The sequence below is a fragment of the Diuraphis noxia genome, unplaced genomic scaffold (assembly GCF_037042655.1).
Source record: "Diuraphis noxia isolate RWA-SAM2 unplaced genomic scaffold, SU_Dnox_SAM2 contig0003, whole genome shotgun sequence".
Taxonomy (NCBI): Eukaryota; Metazoa; Arthropoda; class Insecta; order Hemiptera; family Aphididae; genus Diuraphis; species Diuraphis noxia.
Window position 1 is genome coordinate 36,807,928 of NW_028301713.1, and position 6,294 is coordinate 36,814,221.

Consider the following 6,294-nt stretch of genomic DNA (forward strand, 5'->3'; position numbering starts at 1 on the left):
TAAAAAAAATACACATGAAATGCGTAGTTTATCTTAATTTTTATTAGAGTGTAACTCTAAAGTGAATTATTGTTTTAATACTGCCTATTTTATTATTAGGTATTAAATAATTATATAATTTGTTATCTGTTATCCTTAATGTTAAAAAATGTATTTATCTTCTGTATACTTGTAGTTAATAAAAAGTTAAAAGTTAATTACATTAGGCAGAGTATACCTATCTTAAATTATTTATAAATTATACTTGCAAGTCATCTGTAGATGAAACTATATGAATTTTTTTTTTATTATAAAGTGTTACTGACATAAAATAATAGAAAATATAACATGAAACTATATGAAAGTATATTATATTGTATAATAGTTTAAACATACGACGATATTATTAAATGGGTTGTGTCATATATAATTATATTTAATTATATTTTACGTCATAAATATAAGTGAATTAATACTGATTGTCGATTGATGAGATAACTTATTGTATCATTAATAATTATTGGTTATTTTTAAACTGATTGCGAGTGTAATTTCATTTTTAACTATTTAATGTTCGATTATCAACAATTTTATACCAACAAGAATTGTAGTTGATACTCTTTCAAATATTTAACTGAAATTTCAACTAAATGACGACTAAAGCCTTATCTGTGTAATATACTATTAATAAAATTACAAGCACACGAAAAAAAATTACTGCAAGAACCCCAACTGCCTCGTTTATAATCTGTCTCCCTTGGACATTAGCCAGGCTTTCACTGATTTATTATACATTTATAACGTGGTTTTTAAATTATAATGAAATCTTAGGTTAAAAAAAAAAAACAATCAAAGAGAAAAATAATGTTCGGTGCATATTATTACGTGGTTTTTATATTTTATTGTGTTTATTTGATAAAGACAATAATAATAATAATTATTATTTAACAAAATTATTATTACGGATTAATTACTCGGGTGTCAAATAAATTATACTAATACCGCGTCTGTTAGCACAAGGTTTTCAAGACCTCTGTACTCAAGGTATTGATGTTAAACTAAATTACACACGTTTACTAAGCTTACTGCCAGTGACGAACGTCAAGGGAAAACAAGGGAATATGGATGATTTGGACCACTGATAACACATAATATTATGGTCATTCAGTACATAAACCTAGACCGAGGTCAAGGGATTTTTACTTAATAAGAATCAGTGATGATGTCTATTGCCATAAAAAGTATTCACACACAATTATAATATAAGATAATAATTTTACACGGAGGTCTAAACGAGTTCATAAATCGCGTGTATCAATTTTAATTATACTTATACAGGTTGGGTAAAATTTTTTTTACTGTATAGGGAAATATATGTTTAAAATTTAGGTACCTATGTCCTATATACATACAATCATAGAAATGAAATAAATCCATATACTCCGTATTTTATATTATTTTTTATATTTCGTAGTGTATAATAATAGCATAGATATATCCGTGTTATTTAATTAATTATATTATTACAATGAAGCCCTTTGTAAAATGAACATAATATATAATATAATATAAATAAACAAATGACTATTCAAAGTTTATTTACTTAATATTATTTAATGATTGAGAAATAATATTTTGGATAATAAACACGCTCTTTTAAATCGTGCATAAAATTTTTAAGAATATCTTATATAATTCATAAACGATTTGATGAAAGTCGTCCATCGTTATTTGTTATAAATATACCATTGTATGTAATGTTATACAACTAACTATATAATATCGTAAATAAATTTTCATTTGAAAATGTTTTACTTATTCATTATTTTGACAACATAAATTATCAACCAAAAATTGTATAACCTTCTACAACAACTATATGAAAGAGTAAAATATAATAAAATAAATTATATAAACCAAAACATTATTTAAATTATACACGCTAAAAACGTTTACGTAGCATATATATTTCATTATAATATATTATATTATAAGATTAATAAATGTATACGTATTATAAGCAATTTTTTCTTCAAAATTTCGAAATCAGAATCTGGAATTTCGTACATTATTCTGTATTTTCAAACATGTTTTGAGGTTTCATTTTTAGTTCCTATAGCTCCTAGTATATTAGTTGGCGTAATAAAGTAAACATAACTTATATTGGCTGTTCGTACATATAGAAGATGTTGTATTGCAGCGTCCAACATAAGGCATGAGATACATCTTTTAAACAAGAAATATGTAATATAAATAATAATATGGTATTAAGTTAAATAACATTTGAATAATCTAATTGGACTCAAATATTACAGCGAATGACAAGATATTTTTTAATGAAATAAAACTATATCATTATACCCCTAAAGAGATGACATACTTATCGTTCCGTAATTGCATTATATGTAGACATGTACCCGTAGGCTATATATTTTATAATTCTTAAAAAAAAGAAGTTATTCCATGTCAATCATATAATGTTTATGAAACCTAACAATGCAATTGCTTGTATAATAAAATGTACATATAAATTAAAAATTAGGCCAGTCTATCGCATGTAATATTTATGTATAGTGTTTTTATTTTTTGATATTTAAAATTGGTTTCGTGGGCATATTGTAATACAATATTATAACATATAAGTTAAAAATCATAATCATAAATATTTTCTATAATTAATTATGTGTCCTTAATTTAGTCATAATTAATAACTGTACAAAATTATTAAATAAGTATTATAATGCATTATGACATGATTAAGAAGTAATTAGACCATTCGATAAAAATACTATAATTTTTATACTTTGTACAACGTACCTATTAAAATGCATAATATATTTGACCACCCCATTAAATTTGCGAAAAATGCAACAGGGAGATTTATATTATAGAACACACGTTGCTAACACACTAGTACTTGATGAAGCAAGAAGACCCATCCATATGCGCCAGTTGCGGTACACTTATATCAATCAAACACATTGTATCCGGATTCTGTTTCTATGAAACGGACAAACAAGAAGCTGGGGTATTATTTCAGAAGCTCTCTATCCAGATACAATAAGTCACACGATGACTTTTTTAATTAAAACCAATGTTATAAATAGTTTATAATCTGTTCTTATGTATATAATATGTAAATACTGTATCCTTAAAATTGTTTAACCTTAATTATTATAAGTGTTATTTTACAGTTTTAGAACACAATTTTACATATGAGAATATGGGATAGATAATATGAGAATATGATCATGACTTTCTATACAATTATTCAAACATGAAAATAAAGAAATGTGTAGGTTCACTATCTCGGGCTTATAATCTACTTTTTAATATGATGTACAGTCCTATAGGTGCTTATAATACATTTATATGGTAAAACAAACTACTTATAATATACTAATAAAAAATATTGTATAATAGCGATTAGGATACAGACAATATGTCAAATTATAATTTACGAAACGAATGAGTACTTTTTCTATTAGTAGGTATTAATCAAAAGTCAAATCACAATAATAAAATAAAGTTATTGGTTATACGAAAATCTAAACCAAACAAAAGCACAATATTCAATAGACTACGTGTCTTGGGGTTGATGTGTACTAAATAAAATAAGGCTAAAATAGTAAATAGTTGTAAGTCTTGTAATATATAGTGTAGCTCTAATAAGTATAAGTATCTAGCGAGTACTGTATATATAGGTGTTTGCATTTTGCTTATTAAACTATATAAACACAAAATTAAACATCTTCAACATAATTTTGAGATTTGATAACTGGATAGTCGTATATAATTCGAGCTTATGCGTATATGCTTTTTATTAAATTAATTTTGAAATAACTGCAATGTATCACGTTACGAAACATAACCTGATCCTGTAGTAGTAGTGTATATAATACTATATATACTATATTATATGAATACATCATATTACCTAAATGTTTGTTGTTATTACTTATTATTTTCAAACACTCACACGCCGTACTGTAATATTTATAATATGATAAATGATATCTCATCGTTTCTTATTACAATGTATTACTTGGATAATCATACATTTTAGTACAAGAAAATAATACTTGTAGAAATATTTTTCAAAAACCTTCTAACTTGGTTATCGTAAATAATTTTTTCTTATGAATAATGCATAGGTACATTATTGAAAAAATCAAAAATGACTCTTCAATTAACAATCAATAGATTCCAATCTATGATTGTTATATTATATAACCACATGCAACTATTAACGCTTACCTATCCGAAAAAGCGACTTGAGGAAAATATAATAAGAAATAAATTACAGTAGTTAATATTTGTGAGACGTGTGTGATGGTTTTCATCTTCAGTACCTAGTCCATTTGACAGTAACGTAACATAATTATGAATCCAAAATACATGAAAATATTTTAATGTGAAATATGACAATACGCGCCCGCATATAAGATTCTGGTGTATCGAAAAAACTGCACAGGGCACAGAGGTATCTGAACTTAGGTTATTCTTTTTCAATGTTTGAAGAAATTATTTATACAATACAATAGTATTATCCATATGCATTTTGTTACCAAAAACCATTGAAAGTAAGATTAATATAGATTGCGATAAAGGTAATAAGTCGACAAATGGTCTAATTAACAAGCATAAGGATGAAATTAATTATAATACTTGTCCTTTTTTTTGTTTAAAATATTTTCAATCTTTGTTGGGATAACACAATAAGGCCAACCGGTGATGGAACCCAACGTGATATAACTTGACGCATAGGTATAGGTATATGTTATAAAATATTTAGTGCCGCGTGAAAAGAGGGATACAATAGTGGTTTGAGATATTACGACGTTGTTATGTATTAATAATTGGACTGTATACATAATAATACAGGTATATACTGATCTCAACCTCAAACCCCTATGTATATAGATACTATTATAATATTGTAGAACTCTTTGCACGGACTCCGCTGCAGTTATTTTCGTTACAAAAATAATAATAATAACATAATTTGACCCAACCAAACATAATATTATATATAAAATACACAAAGAACCAAAAAACACGATATTAATTCCGAAATGGTTCGGCGGCCACACTTACCGCAAGTATCAAGTCTCAAGCCCTGTGTATACAATGTGTGTGGGCGGTCTTGGGTGTGTGTGTGCGCGCGCGCTCGGGAAAAACGACGGCGACGATATTGTGCTTTTTTTTTAAGTAGCGTGGATCGTATTGGCGACCGGCGAGGAGCTATTGTCCAGACGTGATATTGTAACGGACTGCGGCGAATCGGACTGAGCGGTTTACCGCGTGACACGCGCCTGGCACGGCGCACTCACGCCATGCGGTTAAGAGGCGGCGGCCGCTGTGTGCAATTGCAATATTCGTCCGGCGGCGGTGGACGCCGTCTGTCCGTCCGTCTATGTCCGTCTGCATAATAACGTTGTTACGCAGCCGTGTGCAGACGCTAGCAGAACCTTCCTTTTATGCTATTATATACAATACTATAATAGGTGTATACCTACATTTGATCAGTTTTATCGTGCTAGGGAAATGGCCTTTACCATATATGATAATATGTATAAATGGACCGATAGTCGAAAATCCGTTAACTTTAACCAGTAGGTATAATAGTAAGAATAATAATATATGGGGATTGAAAATTATAATCATTCCGGTCGCAAGCACCGTCGAAAATCTTGCAAATTTTTAAACGGCTTGTGTCGAATTTTTCAACGGCCACCGTGGTGACCAGAACCGCGCTATATATACCAACTTCTCGATTAATGACCCGCCGACAAAATGTGTATATACTATACCTGTTACCTACATATAAAATTATGTCGCATACGACCACTCCTAATTTCAAGTACTATTCAAATACTTTTAAAGTTCTCAAATACGTATCTTAAATATCTTTGAAACAAGTACCTGCACAAAGTATTTCAAATACTTTCTCAAAATATCTGTACTTAAAATCAAATAACTACTATAGGTACTATTCAAATACTTTTTCTTTTTAGTGTGTGCATATTTTCTAAATTTGAATTTAACTACGTAAATTAAAAAAAAAAAAAAAAAAATGAAAATAGTCGTAGTAGTTTGTAGCCCGTAGATATATAATAATATATTTTTTATTTGACTTATATACCCAATTAACAATTCAAATACTTAGACCGAGAAAATATAATATGAGTAATAATTATTAATACCTAGTTACTAACTCCAAATAATATGGAGTAAAATGCCTTATGAAGATGATTTAAGACTTATGAAAATTCAAAAAAATTCTGTTCAGTTGGTTTATTAAATGATTTAGAT

The 6,294-nt window shown here is 27.9% G+C and overlaps 1 protein-coding gene across 1 annotated transcript in view; it reads right to left on the minus strand.

Moving 5' to 3' along the window:
• Nucleotides 1–5,264, minus strand: part of LOC107167476 (uncharacterized) — a 42,850-nt gene extending 37,586 nt beyond the window's left edge. The window contains exon 1 of the mRNA XM_015516526.2: nucleotides 5,077–5,264. The gene's annotated coding sequence lies outside the window, so the exon portion shown is untranslated. The remainder of the gene's footprint in view (nucleotides 1–5,076) is intronic.
• Nucleotides 5,265–6,294: the final 1,030 nt, after the last annotated feature.